The following is a 25,938-nucleotide window of genomic DNA, read 5'->3' as shown; positions in this document are numbered from 1 at the left end:
ATACGTATGTATTTATAAGATTAGTTTAGAAAATGTCAGTCAGTGGCAGCTGTGTTCTGAGTTAGGATGAGGGACAATATTTTCTGTGGTCCCTCAGTCTTGGAAGTTTGCACAGACTTTTTCATTTGAACCCTGCAGAAGCCCTGGAGGGAGACACGGTGGAGAGTCATTCACTCAGTCAACACAATTGAGCACTTACAATGGGCGTGTACTATTCTAGGCGTTGGCGTTATAGCAGTGAACGAAACCAATTAACACCCCTTTCCTCCTTTATTATCCCCAGTATGCATACGGGAAAACTGAGGCTCAGAGAATCTCTAAGACTTGCTCATGGTCACCCAGGTAGCAAGCGACAGAACTGGGACTTGAACCCAAGCCTTCGACTTCCAGGCCACTGCTTTTCTGATTCTATTTTGCTGTCTACCCTCATTAACATCAATATCGGAGCAAAGAGCACATGCTGGAGATCCTGCGTGCGATGTTTTTAACAGCAGTTCTTAACTGGAGGTGATTCCCCTCCCCGACCTCCCAGAAACATATGACAATGTCTGGAGTCATTTTTAGTTGTCACAACTTGAGAGGCAGTTGCTACCGGCATCTAGTAGGTGGAGGCCCAGGGAAGTGGCTCAGCAGCCCGCAATGCAGGGGACAGCCCCACAACAAAGAACCATCCCACTCAAGTGTCCACAGTGCCAAGGTTGCAGAACTCTGGTCTAAAGGACCGTAAGAATCATGGACAAAGACAACAGCTACCCAGATGACTCAGTGTCACATTGAACGTCCGCCCAAGTAGACACAACTGTTTCCATAACTGGTATGTTAGAGCAGGTGCATTCTTGGTTGGGGGCTGATGGAAGGGCATTGTGAAGCAGGGACAAAGAACCATCACCTCCACTATATCAACACTGGGAGGCTTTTCCGCCAGAGATGACGGTGTAGGGACAGCTGGAACGGCAGAAGACAGACTAGCGGGCTGCCTAAAAGAGGACGCAGAAAGGGCAGGAGGACTGTCCCTCCGCTCCGCGCCCTGCCTCGTCTTTTCCCCTGAGGAAACTTGTTAGCCTCCGTCATGCTGTAGACATGTGCAGTAGAGCAGAGCTGAACATGCAGAGCCTTTGAGGAAGGGCAGGGACACGGTAGCACATTCAACCACACCACAAAGTGTGCAAGCAACACACCTTCAGTTCCAAAACCAAACTCTATTTCTATTTCAAGGCCCCAGTCTGCTGGGTGGAAGACACTTGATCGTAACTGATCAGAGTTTCCGTACCTCTTGTCTGGGTTGTGTCTTTATTTCTTGTTTGGTGGGAGGAGCTCACAAAGGGCCAAGACCTGGGCAGGGGGCTGTGGCAATCTGGTCTTCTCTGGCGCCTGCTGAGATGACCTCATTTCTGTCTTCCAGATGGCAGATGTGCCCTCCTCGGCCCTCCTGGAAGTCCTCGCTGCACCCAGCCTCTCTCTCTTTCTTCTCTCAACTGCTTCTGCCCTCTTGGGCACATGGGAGATGTTGGCAGGGCCTGGTAAACCTCTGCAAGGCCGTCTCAGCCCCTCTGCCAGCCACCCCATGTGATCACACCCTCCAGGGCCATGCTGGGGAAGGGACAAACACTCCCCTGGGCTTGCCCCCAATCCACACTCACTCATGAGGTCAGCTCAGGACCACTGTTGTGGCCACCACTCACCTCTCTGGAGACCCAAGCATCGTAACTTCCACTTGCCTGGACCCCCAGCCCAGAGACACTTGACCTTATCTGGGTCGGGGGAAATGGCTCTTGGATCTTGCTCAGTCTTCAGACCTTTTGTTAATGACACAAACTTCACGCCCACAGGGCTCCGGGGACTCCACTTCTGAAACTTAAAGCCTAGGCTCCTCCAACTCCAACGTCTCGGATCTTGAAACTCAAAAATGTTGTCTCTGCTTTTCTGCTGAATCAAGCTTCCCCCAAAGTGAGAAGAGCAAAAGGGAAAAAATTAAAACTTGCATCAATGTCACTAAATGTTAGCCCACTCCAGCAGCATGCGCGAAAGGAATGTGCAAACAGGACCGTAGCAGGCGTGGGACACACTGTCATCTCCTGCCCTGGGCTCCTCTCCGCCAGGGGAGGCTGAATCGCTGTCTGCAGGTTCATCTCCCACCCTCCGAACCTGGATCAAGGCGTCGGATCAGACCATCACAAGCATGGGAGCTGGGGTATGCGGCAGCTCAGACTCCTGGCAGCCCAGGTTCATGGCCAGACCCCGCCACTTAGCAGCTGAGTGAGCTTGATCAAGTCACTTAACCTCTCTGTGTCTCAGTCACCTCATCTATAAAATGGAGGAAATACAGTCCCTTCTTCCTGTGGCTGTGAGGATGATCAAACGAGACAGTGCTTGTAAGGGGTGTGGACCAGCGCCTAGCATGGCAGCACTTTGTGAACTTTGGCTGCTATTGTTGTCATTTCTTTACCTAGAGGTGAACCACATCGCATGCCCTCGTGGTCGCTGCTGGTGGTTTCGATGCAGTTCGTTACCTGGGAGGGGATCAGGGCATCTGTGCCCAGCCCCTGGCTCTGCTTCTCAGCTGCTTGCAAAAGCTTCAAACGGATTCTCTTTGGGTCCTTTCGTTGCAAGAAACAACTTATCAGACTAGTTTAAGCAAAAAAGGGAAACTCATTGGAAAAACAGGAATACTGCTCAGGCCTGAGGCCTGGAAGGCCAGCAGCAGTGCAGGCAACTTCTCTCTCGCACCCTCTCTGCAGGGGCCTTCCTGCTTTGGGGGGCACCAGCCCAACAGGGCGACCTCCCTGCCCTTGAGGGTGCCTGCTCTAGGTGCCTGCTGGGGGCGACCAACAGCCATTGGCCTCACCTTCCTGTCGGCAGAGCCTCCATTCGGTCCAGGTGTCTGCACCGATCCCAGGTGACTCCAGGGGAATCTTGAGAGTCTACACCGGTCTTGAGGGTCCTTGCCAGTGGCAGGTTTAGGAATGGGCATGTGATCCAGTTCTCGTAAGGGAGACATCAAGGAAGTTTACTGGGGCTTCTGGGAAAGGTTTCTTCATTGACGGAAAAGGGCCCCACAGGAAGAGAGGATGACAGAGCATGGGGCCCGAGGGAGCCGTGAGTAAGGAGACTGAGCAAATCAGAAGGGCCTGCCCGATGAAGTCCCTGTGTGTCCTTTCAAAAGGGCTCTGGCCTCGACGCCGAGGGCAGAGGGGAGCCGTCGCTCAGATCTGTGTTTCACACCGCTGAGGGTTCGAGAACGGATTCCAGGGGGCGAGCCGGCAGCAGGGCAGCGGTGAGGAAGTGGCCTGGCTGAATGAGTGATGGAGACGCAGCAGAAGGCTCTACGCGATGGGGCACGAAGGAATATGGGGCGATGAGATACTGTTGCTGGCTCTCTGTGTTCAGGGGTCTCAAGAACCTGTACCCCAAAGCCACGATGTCCTCACTGGCTCCATTCTGGGCCATCTGATCCGTCTGCACAGCCCTGGTTACGCTGGTAACTCAGGTAGAGACTATTTCTTGAATGACAATTTTTCAGGAAACGGGATGAAAATTGTTTCCCTTAAACTAATGGTCCAACAATCCAATTTCGCTTTGCACTACCGGAGCACAATTTCTCTGCCACGTGGACCTGATTCAGCCTTCAGAGAGACTGGGCCAGTGTGTCGCGGGTGATACCTGCGTGCCAGACACATCCCGTCCCCATGACTCATGTGAACCGCTCCAGAGGAAGGCTGGGTCACAGGAACCCGCATGCGATTTACTGCTGACTTTGGCGAGAGTCACTCGGCGCGGAGACATTGCTCAGCTCCTCGGGGTGTAGAAACGCGCCCTCATGGGGAGTAAGCGGGAAGAGGGGCTCACCCGCTCAGAATGGAGCGAAGGCAAAGAGTGGCAGATGGAGAAAGACCCCAGCAGGAAGGGGAGGCCCAGGCAAAGGAGGGGGTGCTCCCGGTGGACAAGACGAGGAGTTCCCGGCCTCCTTTTTTCCCCTAGTTTTTATTTTTAATTTAACACATTCTTACAGAAAAAAATGATTACTTCCCCCATCACACACACACACACACACACACACACGCCTCTTCTCAATTTCTAAGGGTAACCACGGTCTGAGTCCTTCCACACACTTTCTGTGCATAATCAGATATGTATGTGTCTATGTCTTTTTAAAAAAGCACTTGTGTGGCATCATCATGCATAGTTTTGCTTTTCTCAGTTAATGATACGCCTTGGATATTCTTCTCTGCTATCGCTGCCTCCTTCTTTTTCATGACTGCATAGTATTCTGGGATGAGCCTGCACCATAATTTATTTAGCACATCTCCTATTGGTGGCATTTGGGTTGGTAACAATTTTTCACCATTACAGATAATTAGCAATGAAAATCCTTGATGGTTTTTCAAGCAGGCTCTTGAGCACATGTGTGGGTTCTCCTACACGAGGATCTATTCCTCTAAGCAGATTATCCAGCTTTACTTCACGACAGATTGAGGTCTAGTCCCTGACCAGGCAGTGTAATACTTTAAATTAGCTATTTGCCCACTGAGCCAGAGCAAATGGAAATGTACGCTCAGCACAGCATTCTCTCCTCTTAGAATCCAGTCTTTCGGAACTGGATAGCTTACTGCCCCAAACGACTCATGTTCAGATGACCCTGGACCATTTACAAGGTACTTTGTCACATTCTGGCTCACCTGATCCTCTTATTGATTCTTCAGAGTAGCTATCATTAGCATCACTGTTTTACAGATGAAGAAACTGAGGCTCAGAGAGGAGGAGACATCTGCCTAAGGTCACACAGCTCATAAGTATGAGCTTATGACAGAAACCAAAGACAGAGCTGATGAAATCCTGCCTTCTTTCTAAATCCATGATACAGGCTGTATCATGCGGCCTCATGAGAAGAGCTTTAGGGTAGACAGTTAGCTGAAAAGGCAGGTGAAATAAACATCTGTCTCCATGCCTGAGTCACAGGACACATTAGTTTCCTGTGGCTGCTGTAACAAATTACCACAAACTTAGAACAACACAAATTTATTGTCTTCCAGTTCTAGAGGTCAGAAGTCCAAAATCAGTCTCACTAGGCTAAAATGAAGGTGTCAGCAGGGCTGTGCTCCTCACAGAGGTTCTAGGGGAAAACCCACTCCTGACCTTTCCCAGCTTCTAGAGACTGCCCACGTTCTTCGGCTCATGGCCCCCGCCAGCAATCGCATCACCCTGACCTCCACACATCTCCTTCTCTGACTCTGACCATCCTGCCTCCTTGCAAGAACCCTTGTGACTACATTAGGTCCACCAGGATAATCTCCCCATCTCAAGATCCTTTACTTACTTCCATCTGCAAAGTTCTTTTTGCCATATCCACAAATTCTGGGGATGAGAACGTGGATATCTTCAGGCAGCCTTTATTCTGCCTACCATAGGGGGTTCCTAGCATAGCAGTTAAGAGTGAGGGTATACCTCAGTTCAAATCCTGGCTCTACATTTTGCTGGCAGAGCCAGATACATATCTTCTCTGAGTCTTAGTTAGACTGAGCTGAAAGAACAGAAATAATAGAATCTTCCTTCTAAGTCTGTTGTGAGGATCGACGAGCACAATGTTTGCAGAGCACTCGAAACACAGGGCTCAGTGAATGGTTAACTGTCATCTTCCCCCTGCCTATTATGGTAAAGGGTAACAGAAATTCCACCATTCATGATTTATTCCTTTGGCTCTTTTTCCCATCTCTCAGGCCCTTGTCAGCTGACACTTAGTGGGATAAGTCGGCAGTTAAATTAAGTCAGGATCCTCAATGGGACACAGAGAACCTGGAAGATTCAGAGGAACTAACCACGTAGAGGGAGAGGGCTCTGAAGGGGAGGATGACGAGGAGAATCACGCTTCTTTTGCCAGCTTCTCAGTTTTGCCCGTGGCTCAGCTTTGGCTGACAATTTCTCCAGCCCCTCCCCCGATTAGCCAGGGCGAGCCTGCCTGAAAGGAACCCTCCGAAGATGATGTTCTCAGATAGACGAGACCTGCTCTGTTGGTTCTGCAGCAGAGCGAGGCAGCTCTGGTGTTGGATCCTGGCGTGGAAAAGTACTGACACTCTGCCTCCAGGTAGGAGCTGGGGCGGCTGTCTAAAATGATCCTCCACAGTCCGGGTCTCGCCAAAGTTGGTCTCGCAGAGTGAAATGAAAACCAGATTCCTGGTCTTATCGGAGAGCTATGTGACTGGTTCCCATCACTCTGCGGGAGCCTGGAAAGTTCCCAAACTCACTGTCGGGGATGGATACACACAGCTCTCAAATGGGAGCATGTTATCCCGGGTACCTGCCTAGACAAAGGGTTCTCCCCATTCGCTGAAATAATGTTATTATTAGGGGCTTTCATTCATCCAGCAAATATTTATTAAGCACTTCCAGGGGGCCAGGAAAGTGGGCAGGGCACAGGGGTCCCTGTGCTCAGGAGAGCAGGAGGCAGATTTGTAGGGAATTACATCACTGTGCAGAGAGTGGGCCAAAGGTGACTTCTTCCTGAACGGCAGACAGGAGAAGCGGAGAATCTTGTCTCAGGGTAGAGAACATGTGCAGACTGACAAGGAATTATTCTGTAGCAGGGAGAGGGAGCACGGGCTCTGGAGCTGACCAACTTGGGTCTCACTCCTGAACCTTCCCAGCTGCGTGACCTGGGGCAAATGACGTCACCTCCTTAAGCCTCAGCTTTCTCTTCTGTAAAGTGAGCATAACCAAAACTGCCTCGGGGTTGTTATGAGGGTTACCTGAGGTGGTGCAAGGGAAGTGGGCGGCAACCTGTGCTTGGTCCATAGCAAGGATGTGGGGAGTAGCAGCTGTTAGACCCATGCAGACTCACTCTATTTTCCCCCAAATCACAAAACAGCCCAAATTTGTCCTTTTGTGGACACCATGGTCCGTTCAGCTGTTCCTGTGCTTGTTAAGAAGCAACAATGGGAAAAAATACCCGCGTGTGACAACTCTGTAGATACACACTCGTGGGGACCAAGTGTACCCACGAATTCAGCAGTTTGGAAGTGAACTTGATTGCAGTTACCACCAGGGTGTCTGTTTTCTGTCCTGGACAGGGCGCGTTCCCAGGAGGAGGCGCCTTCTGTCCTCAGCTAGATTCTCTGACACCCGGCCAGCTGCCTATCAGCTTTTCTCAGGGTTTGAACTTCAAAGGGCTGGACACTCAACCGAGAAAGGGACCCCGGCCTGACCTCTCTTGGAATTCAAAACAATTGAAGGTTGAGAGACGAGGCGGGCTACCTTCTCCCTCTGCCTTTAGAATCCCGGTTTTCCGCGGTCTGCCTGAGACCAGCCCACCCAAGTTCCGGCGCCTCGGCGGCACGATCCCAGGCAGAGGCAGAGCCGCAGGCAAGAGACGCCCTTGTCCAGCTGGGCTTCACCCGCCCCGGAGCCAGGCCTCGGGCAGCAGCTTCCGAGCGCTGAGCAGAGGCGGGCCACCCGCCGGCCACCTGGTCGGCAGGACGACAATGGGTGCTTCGTTGGGAAAGTTATCTGCAAAGCTGGAAATGACCCCTCAGCAGGGGAGGCTTATGGGCCAGGGAACCCCGGTCCTGTGCATGGACGCGGGCTCCCGGAAGGGGCTCCACCCCGGCCGCGGCCCTGGCGTGCGGCCCAGAGGGCGCCCAGGGGACCGGGAGAGGGTAGGAACAGGGCCGAGGGCATGAGAAGACTTGCTTTTTAAACACTCGCTTCCTCCTTTCCTACCTCCGCCGGTCAGTCACCTCGCAGGGCACCAGCCCTGGGCGGAGCAGGCGGACCCCAGCGCCCCGAACCCGCCCGGGGGTGGAGAGGGAGGCGGGGGCCTTCCCAGGAAGAGGGGAAGAGACAGGCGCACGGGCGGCCAGGTGAGCGCTCGGCCAGGTAAAGGGGCGGCGCTCGGGTCCGGGTGCCGAGCCTCGGCTCTCGCGTCGGATCGGGCAGGGAGGGGCGTCTCCCAGCTCAACTTAACCCGTAAATACCCAGGACTCCCGGCTGAGACACCTGCCCCCAGTCCCCGCCCCGACGCACCCAATTCCGCGGCCCCTGGAGAGGGGGAGGTCAGGGCTCTATCTGTCCCCGACCCCGGCTTAGCCAGCTCCGTGTGACAGGGTAAGAAGGAGGACTGGGGCCAGCGCCCCGCCCCAGCCGACGCGAGGGAGTGGGTGCCCGCCCCCGCAGCTCGGGTCGCGCGCCCCGGGCCTCCGAGCGGCGCGGAGGGCGGGGAGGGAGGGTCTACCGGTGGGCGGCGCCTCTCCCCGCTGGAGGCAGCTCCCGGCCGGCGCCGCCCTCTGCCTCTCGCCGTCACTCCCTCCCGCACGCCGGCGCTCCAAGGCCGCGCTTCCTGCGTCCGCATCCCGGTCTCCGAGCGCACGGCGCGCCGTCTCCGCCGCCGCCTCCCTCGACCGAGATTCCCCCGAGGCCCCAGCCCCGCGATCGCGCCAGCCCCGGAGGAGGCAGCCCGAGGGGGCCGGGGTCACGGAGCCCTCAGCCCCCGGCTACCTGACCGAGACCGAGCTGGGCTCGCCGCCGCCCGGGTGAGTCTGCGCCGCTGCTCCTTCCGCCCCGCCGCGCCCCGCGGACTGACTGTTGTTGGAGGGGAGTCGAGGGCTGTGTAGGTCTGTCCGTGCGCCCGTCTGAAGCTTCCTGCCTGGGGTCGGCTGCCTGGAGGACTCGGTACCCGTACCCTCTGGAGCCGCGCCCCGCCAGTGCGGGACACCCCCCGTCTCCCGGCTATCGCGCTGGGGCCAGCTGGCCTCGGCTGGGGGGATGGCAGCCGGCTCCGGGGCCCCCTGTCGGCGAGGACAGGTGTTTCGAACCCTCGGCCAAAGAGGCACCTTCCACCGGTGCTTAGAGCAGAACTTGCCAGTCGGTCCCCGGAAACCACCCTGGCGCTGCCCGCGGGAGCCCCCCGCCTCCATCCTCTCCTCCTTCCTGGTAATCGAGGCTTTTTACGGATTTAGATTAGTGTGTGTGTGTGTGTGTGTGTGTGTGTGTGTATGTTTTACGTACTAGGAACAAAAGAGTGAGGAGTTGGGCGTGAGCAAAGTGGGGGTGAAACTGAGCACAGGGCAAATACTCAGAGTCCCTCACGTCTCTAGTCTGCGCCCTGGCGGGAAGCGTGCGCCCCGGGAGCGTTGAGTCTGGTTGAGAGGGATGGCCGCTTTCAGGAGGAAATCTTTCCTAACCGAGGGGCGAGGGACGTCCGCGCGGTTTCCCCAGCCCGGCGCAGGCCCTTCCTGGCCGGTGGCAGCCGCCGCGGGGCACCGGCGCACCGCTGGGACGAGCCTGTGCGGCCGGGACCTGGGGCCTCCCTGGCAGCGCGGGTGGTCCCGGGCTTGGAAACAGCGGCTCCGCGGGAGCGGGGTGGGCGGGGCCGCAGAGGTTGCTCCCTACTGCTGCCTTCTGGCTTTCGTTTTGAGTGGGTCGCTTCGAGCATAGCTCCCTTGTGAAAGATGGGCTCTGGGACGTGCGAACGGCTTTCACACTTTGGAGATTTGTCACCTAAAGATCTTGACCCAAGTGAGAGAGCCAAATGGAATCGGGATGTTCCCTCCGAACATCGCCCTCCCCAGCCTGGGAGGAAGGCAGAAGAGAGAGCAAGGGGAGGAGGCTGGCGGCCATGTATTCCTCACCACGACCTCCTCAGCTAGTTCCCTGATGAGGGCTGGCCCCAGGGACACAGGGCCCAGGGGCCTCCGGGGGCTGCAGCCTAGTGAGGGAGTCAGAGGTTGTAAGTGACAAGTGTCGCAGAGTGTTGGCCCTGTAGTCACGGCCCACCACTCGTTGGCTGTGTGACCACGGTGGACAGGCACTTGGCCTCTCTGAACCTCAGTTTCTTCGTCGGTATGATGGGAATGATAACCCCCTGGGGCCGAGTGGGGCCTCCATGCCTAGCAGTAGCAAGTATCTGTAGTAAGTTCTGTTCCAGGGGGAGAACAGAAGAAAGAAAAGAACTCAGACTGAGGCCAGCCAGGAGGTCCTGCTGAGAAAAGAGTGCTGGAATATTAAACAGGGACATAGAGTCCCTGGGGGGATGGGGGAGGTGCTCAGGGAGTGGGGGGGTGGGGAGAAGAGGGAGTGGAGGTCTGGAATGAGCTGGACTGGAAAGGCGGGGGCGGTCAGCTGCAGGTGGGACTCTGGAGTAGGCAGATGTTGACTGAGTGCCTGCTGTGGGCCAGGCAGTGTTCCCTGTGCTCAGTATAGGCCACTGAACTAGAAAGATAAAGAGACAGATTCCATTCAAGCTCTTTAAGCAGAGCAGTCATTTGATCCTCTTGACCCTGAGGAAGGTCACAGTGAATTTGGAGAAGGGTGCTAGGAGAGGGGAGGTTGCTCTGTGGGTTGGGGGCAGTGGGAATGAAAATGGGGGCTGCATCGGAGCCCCTGCAAAGGAGACAGGGATTAACATGTGGTCTCCATGTGTGGCCACTGGTCAAAGGTGAGATTGTGGATTCGATGTGCGGCCAAGCTGCTGGCCTGTCTTGATCCAGAGAGCAGTGGGTGTGCCAGGGACCTTGGTGGGGCCCAGGCCCCTCCAGGGGTGCTTTCCGGCCCCTTGGCTGTAGAAGTCACAAGGCCCAGGAGTTTGTCTGTGTAAGGAACGGCAGAATGGGAGGTGGACCCAGCGTCCCCTCTCCTGTTGTTTGCACTGGGCAGCCCGCCCCTTCTGGGGCTCCTGTTGTACTGGGGCACAGTGCTGGTCAGTGTCCTCCCCTCCCTCTGGGGGGCTGGCAGTCGACTCCTCAGAACCCTCGGCTGGAGCCTGAGGAGCCTAGCTCTGGGCTTCTCTGCCCCCAGCTCCAAATTGAGGTGGAGTTCCAGGGACTGAGAAGAGTTTTCTCCCTAAGTGCCAGGAAAGTTCCAGAAGCTCAGCTGCCTTCTGACTGGGGATGTGGTGAAGGGTCTGCTTCTGGCTGCTGGCTTTTGCTTTCACTTTTGTTGTGTCTGCTCTGATGTTTGGAGGAGTCCTTCTCACGATTGACGGCTGTAAGGGTGTCGTCCATGCTGTAAGTCTCCCCGGGCTTGGAGGTGGACCGCGCATGGCCTTTCACCTGCCACAGGAGGTGAAAGGAGGACCCGAGAATGTCTCTCTGGCGGAGCGGACCAGTCTCATTGGCAAATGAAACTCAGAGAGGGGAAGGGACTTGCCCACGGGCACACAGCAAGTCTGCAGCAGAACGGGGACCGGGACCCAGCCCTCCTGGCCCCTCTAGGGTCCTCTGCATTGTCCCAGGAGGCCTGGCCACGTTCAGGTCGGACACCTGTTTTAGGCCCCAGTTGAGTCCAGGTTTGGTGGTTTCTCAACATCTCAGTCTTGCCGGCTGCTTCGTAGAGTGTTGCCCCTCCCCAGCCTGGACAGCTGGCCTGGCTTGGCCTGGCAGTGTTTTTTTTCCTCCCTCCTCCTAGATGGAGCCTTTGGTGCCCTGGCTGCTTCTCCTGGGAACTTTGGCTCCCTAAAGAAACAGGTCCTTTGTTTGGTTTTTCCTGCTTCAGGCGCCACTGCCCTGCCCCTCCCAGACAGCCCCAAGACACAGCCGGAGGTGGCTCTCTGAGGGTCTCTGCTGGGCTCTTCCTCTCGCTGAGACTCCACCCTCCCCTGAGCCCCAGCCTGGATCTCCAGACCCCTGGGTTGGCCCTGGCCTGCTGGCCGGTGTTGTTTACTCGGGCCGGGCCGCTGCCGGTCTCCTGTTCTCCCTTGCCCGAGATTGATCAGACTCAGCAGTCCTCAAACCCGAATGTGGATCCCTTTAGCTCGTAGGATGTTGCAGCCGGAAGGGACCTTCGCCATCAGAAAGTCCGATCTGCTTATTTTACAAATGGGGAAACCGAGGCCCAGGGAAGGGAAGGGGCGTGCCTGAGATCCGAACTAGGACTAGACCCCAAGGTTCCCACATTCTGTCTGGAATGATTTTGAGGATAGTTCTTGAAAAAAATAAAAAGAGCACTCAGCCCATCCAAGAGCCCCTTTGCTCCAGGTGTTCTGGGGGTATCCACAGTGACACGTCCAGCGGGTGTAAATGCTCAGGCCCCTGGAAGATGAGGGGTACACCATAATGGGTATATATCTGGACATCTTTAGTTCCTGTCTGCTCAAAGTGGCATCAACGCTGGGGAGTAAGGTGGTGATTAAGCTCACTGCTGCTTCCTTAACCATGCTTTACACCGTCCCCCTGGGTGGACGGGCTTTTAAAGTTGTTTTCTTCCCCGGATTGCCAAAGAAGTCCATGTTCTTTGTAGAAAACGTGGAAGGAAAACATCACGATATGCAGGCAGCCACTGTTAATATCATGGTGTTTTTTTCGGATTTTTTTGTTTGTTTGCTTGCTCTGCTGTTTCATATCCTGGCTTTTCAATTCATCCTCGTAACGTGTATTTTCCCCATGTGACAGCTTTTTTACACCGGTTCTAACCTGTGAGTCTCACTTGCTTTTACCATCTGATGGCTGGAAAGTACCAGGCGGCCGGCTTTCTGCGTTGGCTCCTTCGGAACGCTCCGTGGCCAGAATCCTGTAATGCTATGCAAATTATTCACCACCGTGCGACTTAGGGGACCATTTCTCTGCATCATGGGTGTTTGGGAAAGGGCTTTGTTTACAGAATCTAAATCAAAACCCAATTCTCAGTGAGCCTCTTAGAAATGGAGGCGGTCAGCCATCTGGGTAGGATTATCCAGAGAGGGCAGAAAGCTTTGTCTCTTCTCGTTTTGGCTGTGTTAGTTTTAACCCAGCCAAGTGCTCCCACCCCACTGTCACCACCCCTTGCCCCAGATCTCTCCGGGATTAGGCGTTGGGGTGGCGAGTGCGCGTCCCTAGAAAAATCAGTATTTGGCTCACTCGTCTCCAAGCCCTGCCCCTTGGCGAGCAGGTGTTCCCATGGCACAGATGTGCAGAGAATTTACCTCGTCAGGTGACGAGGTCGGTCACTCCACCTTGGGGACTTCCTTGGTACCTCTCATCCTCTAACAGGAGCCCAGCTTTGTTAAGGCCCCAGAAATTGTCAATGGTAGAAGCGATCTCGGAGGTTCCCTAGGCTGATGTTTACCGACTGTGGGCAGCGACTTATTAGCAAGTTTTGAAATCAGTTTAGTGGTTTTCCACTGGCTTTCTTAAAGTGAAGTAGAAGAAAGTAGATTTGCATCTCTTGTCGTGAGAAATATTCTTTAGTTAAACTTCGTCTCGGGTCTCTGTATGTGGTATGCACTGAGTCACCAGAGAAACATATTTCCAGCAGCCTGGTGAGAACTGTGGGCCGCACGGCTCCGGTCCGCTGGTTTTTATACTGTGATGCTGGGAACTCTGGGGTGGCTTGGACCGCTCCCAGAAGCAACTCAGGGGTTTGCATGGACAGGGTTGAGTGGTGGCGGGCAGGGCCAGCTGGAAGGAACCTCTGCCTATAAATGTTCCAGATGTCAGGGGTGCAAAAGAGCCTTTTTAAAAAATTCTTGAGACTTTAAAAATAGAACAGCAAGTTAGAAACGGCTGCTAGTTTAGCCACCTCGATTCTTAAAGGAGACGGGGGCCGGAAGACAGAGAGGCCAGGGCCTGTGCCGGGCAGGTGGCCTCTCAAGTTTCACAGTGATGACACTATCCAAGGGTAGGCTTTTGACACCTTCCCATCAGGCGCTAAAGTCAGTATCAGCCTGCTAACCGCCCCAAACGCATCTTCCCCATGCAGCCTGAGTCCCCTACGGGGTATGCTGTTCCGTTCCCCAAGAATTAATGTTTGTCATGAAGCCTCTGACTCTGGTGCCAACAGCTCAGTTTGTGTTGCCGCGTGAACAGCACTCACTTGTTCAAGGCCAGCACTTAGAGTAGGGTTGGTAAGCCTGTTTTGGTATTTCTCCTTTTTTTTTTTTTTTGATGTTCCCAGTGCTTCTCTAATGGAAGCGTCCTGGAGGCAGTGGGCCCAAGGTCGCCCAGCAAATCCTGGCAGATCCAGGAAGAGAACTCACCGCCATGGTCTTCTATGATGTATGGTGTTCTCGATGTCTCCAGAAGGTTCTGCTATTTCTTCTTGTCAAGATGTAGGACCAGGTGGCTCTAATTCTTGGTGGATTTTATGTCTTTGCCACTTTTTCCTCTTCACATCTGGTCTGAGAGAGAGAGAGAATTTACTTACCCTTGTTCCACATTTTCCCCACACCCGCTGGCCAGGCTTGTGCTGGTTAGGGTGTGGGCATGGTTTGTTGGTACTTGGTGGGGAAGGATATGATTTAAAAAAACAACAACACCCTTTGAAACCCCAGATATGACATCTTCATTAACTGTAGCTTGGAGGGTGGCAATTACGTATTGGAGTTGCCTTTGGGTAATTGTTGTTTTCAAACAGTGACAGATGCGAATTCTGCTACCCGAGGGGAAGTCATCTTTAAACAAACAGACTGATACGTACTGTGTGCCGGGCGCTGAGCCAGTGGTGAACTAGAGAGGGCCAGCTCGCGCCCCCAAGATGGGGCTGATTTCCTGGTGGAGATGGCTGTGAGGGGCCTTTACACTACAGCCCGGGGGTGATTAGGACGCCCAGGAACACGAAGGACGAGAGTCAGGGAAGGGTTTTCAGAAAGAGTGGAGTCCAAGCTGAAGTCTGAAGGGGGAGCAGGTCAGCAGCAGAAGAGGGTGCACCTGGCAGAGGCAACAGCCTCGCGCAGTCCTCGCCACAGCCTAGGAAGTAACAGCCCCACCCCCGCCCCTTTACAGATGACCACAGAAAAGGCGATCCATGCGATTCCACGTAATAAATGCAGAGCTATTGTTTGAAATAGAGGGGGTGGTGGGGGGAGCTGTTTGGCCTCCACTGTGTGTCCCCTGTGCTACCCACCGCAGCGTTGTTCTGGCATTCACTCATCTTTGTCACCTCCAGCCTTGCCCAGAGTATTGGGGGTGCACCCCCTAAACTTCCGTGAGAAGGTTTTGGCCAATTCCTGCACCGAGCACCAGCTGTGGGGTGCTGAGGAAATTCATATGGGGTATTCATATGGGGTATTCATAGCGCCCTCCCCTCCAATGTGGAACTTGCATGACCTGCGTTGAACACCCGGTGGAAACACCTGGTCATCTGTCCTTGGGTGATGTCTTGCCTTTTCCCAGCTGATGCGGGGTCACCTCTGCTAGGTGGTAGCTTGACCTTTTCCCCCTTGGTGACCTCCCCCTTCCCCATGTCACAGAAATGGAGGCAACAATGGGTTGTGTCTCATTCTTAACTTAAATAACTTTTATGAACTCTTTTTGTTAATTATAAAGTTAGTTTGTTTAATTAGAAAAAATTTTACACATGGTAAAAAAAATCCAACAGTGTAAAATTCAATAAAATTCCATAAAATCATCCCAGCCCCTAGCCCCTCTTCCCAGAGATTGCCATGGGTCATGATTTCTTGTATATGCTTCTAGAAATTTTCTGTGCATATCTAGCTGCTTTCTAATGCTGCTTTTAGAGGTTCTCCTGGTCATCAAAGCAATAAAGCGTGACACTTGTCAGGATCATTATGAAATTGTTGGGTAATTTTAAACTTGTAACATATCAGGGTACTCAGGTCACCTTTAAACCCACTAACTGCTTGAAATTTTATGTCAGACCTTCCATCTCTGCATTTTTCTGTGAAGGGTCAGTAGCTTTCATCAGATTCTCAAAGGGGTCTGTGCACCCCAAAAAAGGAAGAACCCTGGATCGTAGGTATGAGAGAAGCAATCTCGTACAGAAAAACGGGAGATAAACATGTCATTAGCTGGCGGGTACAAGTTCCGAATTTATGCATCGTTTCTGCTGTGTTTTGTGGTTGGAAGTTGATGGAGCCACTGATGGACCAGATTTGTCTCGGGCTGAGGGGACGGTGCCTGGCTGAGCCACCCGAGGTTAAGTTCATGGAGGGTTCCGGCCCCGCGTGTTTGCACTGACTCATCGCACGGGGGGAGTTATGTCAGCAGCTTGAGAATGCATGTGTAGTCTTGCCCGGCACGAAGTTGCCCGGTTACTGGGAATTTCTCACGGGGAGGAGCAGATGAACTTGCTTCCTACCGGGGATTTCAGGCTGAAAAAGATTCAAAAAGAGTTTAGGGGAATTCCTGGGAGGCAGAACCATATCCGGTTGGTGGTGAAAGTCTTGGACGTTTGGGGGAAATGGCCTTCATGGGGTCAATATCCTTGCTGGAGTGGCGGGGTGGGGAAACCGCCAAGTCCTCCCATCACCTTGTTTTGGGGTGGCCCTGGAGGAGGCAGGTCCTGGGCTGGGGGCTGGAGAGAGGTTTTGTCCTTGGAAGGTACTTCCAATCTTAGTTTAAATGTACACAGGTCACTTGGGCCAAGCACTGTTCTAAGCAATTTGTGTATATTAACCCGTAACTCATTGATCCTCATAACAGTTCTATGACATGGGGAAACTGAGGCAGGAGTATGCCAGCTACTGTGCGAACAACCCCACACCTCACGGGCTTGAGATACAAAGTCACAATTGAACGTTTTGGGTGGAGAAGGCAGGATCTTTGCTCCACAAATATCGTCCCTCCGAAGCTGATTGCCCTCTTGCTGCCTGTTGTAGGGAGGAGGTTTTGCTACATTTCACACCCTGGTTCAGACATCTTTCGTCAGTTGGAACGTCTTCTTGAGGAAACAACCCAAGTGTCCGACAGAATGGCCTGGAAAAGACACTGTGGTCCATCCGTGCACGGGAATCCCACAGGGTCACTAAAAAGGGTGGTGGTGGAGAACACTTTGAAAGACGTAGAAGGACGATTCTAATCGATTCATGTAAAAAGGCAGGTTACAAACCTGGCCCATTTTTTTAATTTTAAAAAAGATACGAAGAATTCTGCAATTTGAATCTTTACCATTTCTAAGTTTCCTAGGGAGAAGCGTGTACTGTGTTACTTTGTATTAAAGTAACAGATTTAAGTTTGGGCGGTGGCCCTGATGACCTCCGTGACTTGGACAGTTGCTTAATTTCCCCAAATGGGAAGAATAGTTTTAGGATTTTGTGAGGATTAAATGAGCTAAATGTAAAAAGTACTTAGCACATTGTCAGTGTGCAATAAATTTTTAGGTGCTGTTATATCATAATTATTTTTTTAAAATATTTTCATTATGATAAGTCCACTACAAACCAAACTAACCATTTTGGTAGCCCACAGGGCTTTGTCTCAGGCTGTGGTTGTGGACCCATGACGAGCCCGTCGCTACCCCTTCCCCCCACCCCGGCCCTCTGCTTCTGGGCACAGTAAAGCTGAGTGACCGGGAGACTGCTTTTAAGTGTAGACCGAAGCTCGCTCTGGCTGAGGTCTGGTTTCTGTCTTCTGCACAAGAAATAACTCAGTGTTCTGGGCATAAAGGCATACTGGTTAAAAGTGCGGATTCTGGAGTCAGCCTATCTGGACTTCACATCTGTGAAATGGGGAGAATTATGATGGCACCCTCGTAGGGCTGGGGTGAGGATGAAAGGACACTGTGCTTGTCTCCATAAATGCTAATTCTCTCAGATATAAGGTCCAGCTGCAGAAATTCACAGAACGTGAAATTAACCGTTTAAAAGGGAACAATTCAGGGGCATTTAGTACATTCATAGTGTTGTGCATAAACCTGTGTCTAGTTCCAAAACTTTTTCCGTCACCCCAAGAAGACATCCCATACCCAGGAAGCAATTATTCCCCGCTCCCCTTTCCCCCGACCCCCTGGCAACTACTCATCTACTTTCTGGATATTTCATATCAATGGAGTTATGCAATATGTGGCCTTTTGTGTGGGGCTTCTTGCTAATTAAGTTGGTTTTTTTCCTTAAAAAACCCTGTTTTAACCACGCTATTGAGCGGTATGAAGCACATTCATCATGTTGTGTAACCAGCAGCACCATCTTTTTCTGGCACTTTTTCATCGTCCCAAACAGAAACGGAGGAAGGCTTTTTAAATGCCCACATGAGTGGTTCTTTAAACCTTAGCACATGTTAGAACCTTCTGGAGGGCTTGTTAGAGCAGATTGCTGGGCTCTCCTCCGTAATTTCTGATTCACTTGGCCTGGGGTGGGGCCCGAGAATTTGCGTTTCTAACAAGCTCCGGGGGATGCCAGTGCTGTTGGTCGGGGGGCCCACATTGGAATAACCACTGCCTGAGACTGACAGGTCTGTGGGAGAGAGGGGCCGATGACCTCCTTCAGGGGGAGTCAGGGAATCCGAACCGCTAGGACCTCTGGGTAAGAATGAGACCTTAGGTGGTTATGGGGGTGGGAGCCGAAGTGAAGGTGAAAAGGGGGTGCTGAGGGATCAGAGACCATCTCCATCTGAGGAGCCAGGAGGTCCAGCCACCAGAGGGGGACCACAGGGAGGCTAGTGGAGAAGACTCAGGGCAGCCTTTGCCTGGTGGGTGCCCAGCCCCTGTCCGGTGGCCGTCCTGGGGATGCTGTTGGTCAGCAGGATGAACCGTCAGAAGGAATTGCTGGACAGACATTGGAGGACAGAGGACAGGCTCAAACCTGCTGGACCGCAGGGCACCTGTCCGTCACCACATCCACCTCTGATGACCTCCAGGGTGTCATGGCTGCTGCCTCACTTCCACCTCCCAAATTTCCCACAGGTTCCTCTTTCAGCCAATTCTAACCTAGAACCAGACAGGGAGGGGGATTCTGGGAGAAGCAGTTCCAGTTTAACCAAGTTGACACAGCATAAACTCCCACAACAGATCAATGGATCCTTGCCGTGGAGCCATCTCCCTCAGCCCGCAGGCGGTTCTAGGGGCTCAGCTGTGGGTCCCTCAGATCTCCCCGGGGGGCCCTCTGGCTGGCACAGATGTGGCCCCCCCCGCAGTCCTCTGCTCTCATCATCAGTCAGCTGGATCAGAACGCTCAGGGACGACTTAGAAACAGATTCCCAGGCCCCGCCTAGGCCGCTGAGTCAGACTCCAGCAGTGGGACACAGGAATCTGGATTTTTAACGTGTTCTCTGCTTGATTCAGATATCCAGCCAAATTTGGAGCTCCTGACATACGGAACAGAAAGTGGGCTCTGGGGCCAGACAGACGTGGGTTAGAATTCTGGTTCCGTGCTTGTTAGCTTTGTGATCTTGGGCAAGTGACTTACCCTTTCTGATCTGATACCGTCTACTCATCTGTAAAATGGGCGCAGTGCCTGCCTTCCTCCTGGAAGGTTGTGGGGACTGAATGACAGTGTGTACTGAACTTCTGGCATGTAAAATGTTATGCTCCTTAATACAGGCAATAATTTGCGTAGACATGTCTAGGGGTATGTCAGAGGGGCCCAAAGTCTTCCTTTCTTCATAGGAATCTGGGCCTCACCCTGACCATATTCTTAAACAGATTTTTTTCCTGACGTGGTGAAAACTGGGCTTTCTTTCCCCGTGTCTCAGCGCACACTCCAGGCATTGTTTCATATAAATATCAGTTGCTTATTTCTTCTTTAGGCAAATTTCACAAATTCCATCTTTAAAAAAAAGATCATTCCATCAGGACCATTCCAACTTCCAGCCCTGTTTGTCTCAAAACTCTCTTTCTTGAATCTGGACTCTCTGAAGTTTTCTGTAACTTCGAACATTTCCGTGACAGTCTCTCCTTTAGCGTCGTCTGTCATTTTGACACGCGGTGAAATTGCTGTGGTCTGTGGGGCAGAACGAACTGCCTCTGCTAGAAAGCAAGCTGGCAGCTTTCATAGCGCTGCCCCTCGGTGGGTCAGAGCCGCGCCTCCCGGGCCTGGCTGTTTGATGAAAGGAGCATTGACTTTGAAGTGTGCCTTTAGAGAAGCTGTTATTCTAAAGCGAGCAAAAGCAGCAATAAGGAAAACAGAGGGTTTTGCATTTCAGCCGCAAGGAGGGAGGGGAAGGGTAGGGTGATTTGCATAGTCAGAAATCAGGGAGGGGGGCCTTTCCAGAATGGCTGTCAGCATGAGGCAGAGGCTCAGAGACCGGCGTGCATGGGGCACCTCTGGGTGGGATGCAGGGTCCCGCCCCTTGGCCACACGTCTGTGGCCTTCACTGACGTGATCTCACCATCTTACTGTATCGGCCTCGACTCTTGAGATTTTTCATCCTGTGAGCATTCATTATTTGCCAAGGTTTCCCCGTCTTGGTGAGGGGCCTGTGGTAGCCAGCTCAGGCCGCCATGGCAAGCACCATAGACAGGGAGTGGGGGCGCCTAAACAACAGAAACTTATTTTCTCACAGTTCTGGAGGCTGCAAGTCCAAGATCAAGGTCCGGCCTGGCCAGGGTCTGGTGAGGGCTCTCTTCCCGGCTTGCAGGTGGCTGCCTTCTTGCTGTGTCCTCACATGGCCTTCTTCCTGAGTGCAGGGGTGTGGCAGGAGAGAGAGCATGAATCCTGCCCGCCCCACCCTCATGACCTCATCTAATGCTAATCATCTCCCAGAGCCCCGTCTCCAAACACCGTCACACTAGGTCAGGGCTTCCACAGAGGAATTTCACTTCAGTCCGGAACAGTGCCCTACCTTCCTCTAGGTTGCTCAGGCCAAAATCATCTGTGCCGCCTCATCTCTCCCTTTACAGTCAAATCCATCACAAGTTCATCTCCATCTGTCGACTTTGACCTGGGCTAGGAGAGTAACCCCCTAACCGACTCCCTGCCACCCCTCTGCCTTCTCCATCTTCCAAGGTTATTTCTGCCTCAGGACCTTTGCACTCACTGCCACTTCTGCCTGGGATTCCCCCACCTTCCCATCCTGCTGTGCTGCTCCCTTGTTGGTCTCAGCTGAAATGTCACCCTCTCCAAGAGGCCTTCCTCGATTGCCTTGTCTAAAGAACCACCTCCGCCTTTTCTGTTATTCTGTTTTCTGAACAATTCTTGTTAATCTGTCCCTTCACTTGTTTGTCTCAGTGGAAGAGAAGCTTCATGAGAACTGGCCCTTGTCTTGCTCCCTCATCCGTTCATCGTGCCTGGCACCCAGGAGTTGTGCAGTGAATGTTTGTTGAATGAATGAATGAAGTCAGCAGAGATTTGTTGACACTTTGGGATGTGTACAGTTCCTGCCCAGAGTTAGAGGAATCCCAGGGAAATATAAAAATGCCAAGAGGCTGCAGTGAGAAGAACACAGATGTGAAGCCGTTCCTGCTTAATTTCAAATTTGGTTAAAGAGAGAAAGTGGAAATGAGAATTACGCCCTCGAGACCTGTCGAAGTGGCCAGCAGCCGTTGGGTAATATGAGGACCTGCGTTGGCAGAGCTCAGGAGGGGAGAGCCACCACTCGCTGGCCACGGCGGGAGGCTTCGCAGAGAAGGGAGTGAGAGCTGGATGTGGAGGGTGGTTACACAGCCTTCATGGGTGCTGGGGGAGGAGAGAGCACCAAGGCAGGGGGACGGGACAGCATGCAGAGGATGTGAGCAGACCCGCAGGACCAGGGTCGTGACATCAGGACCGGAATTTCCTCCTTGGATGTGCCCCGGATGTTGCACTGTCCTTTCTCCTGGGAGAGAGCAATGTCTTTATCCCTCTGGTATCGTTGGGGCCTAGGACAGGGCCCTACACAAAGCGGGTGCTCAAGGAATCCTCACGGAAGGTTGGATGGGGTAGTCCAGACGCTGCCGGGAGAGCCGGACTTGTCCTGTGGGCTGTGGGGACTTGTCTGAAGTTTTGATAGACACAGTGGCTGGAGGGGTGACATGGCTGGGCCTAGGGGCTGAGAAAGCCCCGGAAAAGTGGGTGACAGTAATGATCGCAATCAATCAGGCCTGAGAAATGGGAGGAGGATGGATGAGGCAGGCAGAAAGAAACAAGTTTGGGGACCAACGGAATGTAAAAGTGGATGGGGGTTGTAAACGCACATGTCTGAAAGGAGGCAACAGGGGATGTTAAGGAGAGAATCTGCCAGATGTGAGGCAGCAGGGAGTGGTGGGGATTGTGGCAAAGTGGGAGGCAGGCCCTTTCACAGGACGCAGCTATGACTAAGCACCAGCGGCTTGTTACATGTGAGAATTTGGGCCAGGGTTACCAGATTTGCAAGTTTCATATCTGAGATCACCCATGTTCTCAATATTGGCAACTCTTCTATATTATATAAAATAAATAACACTTCATAGGTGAGTAAGATACATCCACGGGCCAGATACAGCCCTCGGGCTGCCAGTTTGAGACCTGGGAGAGTGTATGTGTTGGGAGATGGACCAAGGAGGGAAGGGAATGCCAAGGTCCCCGGGAGGATGGTGAGCTCTTGCACTGTATTTAGGAGGTCTGGAGGAGAAAGGGTGGGCAGTGGGTGGGCGGGAGGTGGGGAGTGGAAGATGTTGAGGTGATGTGGACGGTCATGTGACAAAGGAGGACTTAGGCTGATGAAAACAACTGATTCTAGGGAAGCAGCTGAATTGCAAAGGCAGTTGGCTGGAGACGGGAGGGGGCCTGTCACTGTGGTTGATTGCTGATGGGCATGGAGGGCGTCTCTCTGAGACCCTCTCTGGGCTTCTGTAAGGGGTTTATTCTGTTTTGGAGTTTGGGGGTGGTTTTGCTTAAGGTCATCCGATTTGGACCCTGCTAGGAGGCAAATGTAAGAATGCTGGTTTTGGGGCCGGCCGGGGGGCGCAGCGGTTAAGTGCACACATTCTACTTCGGGTACTTGGGGTTCGCTAGTTTGGATCTCGAGTGTGGACATGGCACCGCGCGGCAGGCCATGCTGTGGTAGGCATCCCACATATAAACTAGAGGAAGATGGGCACGGATGTTAGCGCAGGGCCAGTCTTCCTCAGCAAAAAGAGGAGGATTGGCAGCAGATGTTAGCTTAGGGCTAATCTTCCTCAAAAAAAAAAACAACAAAAGGAATGAAGAAATGCTGGTTAAAGCCAAGGGGACAGGGCTTTGAGTCCTGGCTTGGCCCCTTGCTCTCGGGGACCTTAGGCGGAGTCTTCCGTGCCCCCGTTTTCTGGGTCTCTTGTCATAGGTGGTGGGAATGCCAGCCCCTCCCTGCTGCTTATGCCCCACGCGATTGTTAAAACTGTTCTCCTGAGCCCACTCTCACTCCGCAGGGCCCCGGCTTTCTCTCCTGAAACGAGGGGCTCAGGAGGGACGGGCCCCGGATCCTTCCTGCTTCCCTGCATCCCGCCTGGGCCTCGTGAATCCCACCTCAGCAGAGTGGGCCGCTCTCCCCAAGCCGCCTGGAGCCACAGCCCACCCCGCGTCTGGAGGCACCTCCCTTCACTGCTCAGGAGCTCTCAGCCCCCTGGGGGGATCCTGAAGAACAGTTATCAGCCTCCTCCGTGGTCGGGGGACCCGCAGGGCATCCTGAGGCCCCGGATGCCTGATTCGGTATAGTTTTGTGGGACAAAGGCCCTGTCCTCATGGGGCTTGCCGTCCCTGGCAGGAGGGAGGGTGACACAGGCTCTTCAGGAAATAACACCAGAGCACAGTGTTGGTAATGACATTTGCTGAGTGCTGACTGTGGGCCAGGCACTGGGTTGTCTGGTTTATCTGGGTGGTTTTACGTCAGCCCCACCGCAGTGCGTTAAGGTCGGTTCCATTACAACGCCCACTTTACAGACGAGGAAACTGAGACTCATGCCGTGAAGTCGCTTGCTCCCCTCCCTCCCTCCGGTTGCAGAGACAGCTCCCTGGCTGGTAGGAGGCCCTGTCGTGTAGCTGTACAGAGCCAAGCAAGTGGGTACATTGGGGGCATCTTGGAGGACGTGGATTAAGGCTGAGACCAAAGGGGAAGAGAACACAGCTGGAGGGAAAGAGGCTGTTCAACCAGATGTAAGCCGTGTCCTCTGTTTCCGGGCCCCGTGGTTGGGGGAATATCGCTCAGTTGTCAGGAGTCACCGGTTACATCCCCAAACCTAAAGCGGAAGCGAGATGACGTCCTAGGGCCGCATCAGTAGTGACCGTGGGGAGGATGCTCAGCATGGTGTTGAATGTGACTTCCGTCTGGCAACTCCATTGGAGAAATGCTACCTTCTGGTACATCCTCTTCACGGCTCAGCTGAAATACTTGCTCAGGTTCATCCAACCAGGATGCGGTGTAGCTGGGGCTCGAAACTAGGACTTTCTAACTCCTGAGCCAGAATGTCTAAGCCTGGCCCGATAACGCCTCCTTTCCTTGGCAAAGGTGTTAGGACTTGGCTGAGTTGACCCACAGGCCACGGGAGGCACATGTGGCCGGAATTCCTGGGGCAGAGCTGGGAGGCAGTCCTGGGAGAGGAATAAATCGGTCCCTGGTCCTCCCTGGCCGGCTTCCACACTGTGGCTCTCCCAAGCCTCACCTGCCCTGCCGGGTCCTTCCACGCCGCCCGTCTCTGCGTCCTTATGCCCCGCTCAGCCCCCAGGCTCCGCCATGGTCCACACCTGGGATAAGGGTCTGCGGCTTTCCTGAGCATCCAGGAAGCTTGCTAAAAGCAGATCCTGAGCCCCACTCAGATTCCGACACTGTGAGTCCATCATGGGGCCCCAAATCTGCATATTTAGCAAACCCTGCCCTACCTCTGCGAGGATGGGGATGCAGGAGTCCTCAGTAACAGCAGGTCACAAGTTACCACGCCCTCTGCTTCCTGACTGCCACCTCCTTTTGTACGACTCAGGTTGTAGACTCCTTACTCCAGGATCATCGAGTAGTACTGCCAGTGTGCCCATTTTACAGATGAGGAAAACGAGGCTCAGAAAGGTGAAGTGACTTGCCTAAGGCCACCCAGACAGACCTGGATTTTAATCCTCACTGGGTCTAACCACCCTGCTTTACTGCCTTGCCCAGGGTCCCTGGTGGGGTTTAGAGGACAGGCTGCCAGTGATGCGTTTTCATCAGTGCATCCGTCTGTAGACCACCAGGGAAGGAGGCGGGACAGTCAGTCAGAGCCTTGGTAACCAGAATGTTCCTTCTCCATCTCCGTGGGCTCTTAAGCCCTGGTCTGAAGGGCTGACGTCATTCATCAGAACAAACCACCCAGAATCAGTTCAGCTTTCAAAGCTGAATGTGGATGAAAATGTGGAGAGACTCAGGGATCGTCGTTGAGGCAGACGGACCCCCTGTGATCCTGAGCAGGTCCTGTAAGCTCCCGGGGCCTCCTGCCTGGATAGAGGGCTTCCCGGGGAGCCGACCAGGGCGCCCCACCCCAGCTGGGCTCCTGCAGCTCCGGGAGACAGGACTGAGGCCAGCACTCCTGCCACCCGGGCAGTCCTGCTCCTGTGTGTTTGTGACGAGAAACGAACATCTGCCCGGACACAGGCTCTACACGAGCATTCATGGCAGCGTGTGCGTAATAGCGCAAACGAGGAAGCAGCCCAGGTGTCCACCGCAGGTGGAGAGATAACAACGTGATGTATGCACACCGTGGCCTGCTGCTCTGCACCATGAAGGAAGGAAGAAATGCTGATGCAGCAACACACCGGCTGAACACGGGAAGGCGGACGGAAGAGCATGTCCTGCACGAGTCCCACTGGATAACCCTCCGGTACGGGCAGGGCCGACCCGTAGTGACAGAGCAGATCTCGCTGGCCTGCGGTGGGGAGTGTGGCTTCATTGGCAGAAGGCACACACCGGGAACTTTCTGGGGTGACGGAAATGTCCTGTGTCTCGATCTGGGCAGTGGGTACATGGACGTCTATGGTCGTCAAAACTCGTCATGTTTTACACTAAGACCTGTGCATTTTACTGGATATCAATTATACTGTAAGTAAGCGAGTCGATCAGCAGATGCTCCGCCCCAGCCCCGGCAGCTCACAGTCCGCAGGTCTTGAGAGAGGGATCTGCATTTTCAACAAGTGCCACAGATGGTGGTGACCCCCAGCCTGGAGGGGACCCCCCCAGACTAATGGCTAAACTCTCTGCTGGCGAGGACGGCTGCATCTTTGAAGATGTCAGACACTTACTGTTAGTCTCTGTTTAAACATAAATCTAGCTGGGGTCAGAGTCTGGCCCCGGGGCTGACTCCTGATCATCCGCAAGACCAGCTCTAAGCCACGGACAAAGCATGCTGTCACCAGGCTGATCCTGGCCGTGTGCCGAGCGTCACAGGGTCTGCTATGCTGGGAGCAGAGGGCAG

General features: G+C 53.7%; 1 protein-coding gene across 5 annotated transcripts in view; it reads left to right on the top strand.

The window, feature by feature from the left end:
* Positions 1–7,673: 7,673 nt before the first annotated feature.
* Positions 7,674–25,938, top strand: part of TMEM51 (transmembrane protein 51) — a 47,619-nt gene continuing 29,354 nt past the window's right edge. The window contains exon 1 of one of the 5 annotated variants that reach the window (XM_070511011.1): positions 7,674–7,850. The gene's annotated coding sequence lies outside the window, so the exon portion shown is untranslated. Of the gene's footprint in view, positions 7,851–8,070; positions 8,095–8,209; positions 8,520–8,580; positions 8,920–25,938 lie in introns of those variants that run through there. The other 4 variants (XM_070511009.1, XM_014836248.3, XM_044769737.2 and 1 more) reach the window with 4 other exon arrangements.

The sequence above is a fragment of the Equus asinus genome, chromosome 5 (genome assembly GCF_041296235.1).
Source record: "Equus asinus isolate D_3611 breed Donkey chromosome 5, EquAss-T2T_v2, whole genome shotgun sequence".
Taxonomy (NCBI): domain Eukaryota; kingdom Metazoa; phylum Chordata; class Mammalia; order Perissodactyla; family Equidae; genus Equus; species Equus asinus.
Note: the sequence above shows the minus strand (reverse complement) of the source record. Positions and strands in the feature narration are given on the sequence as shown.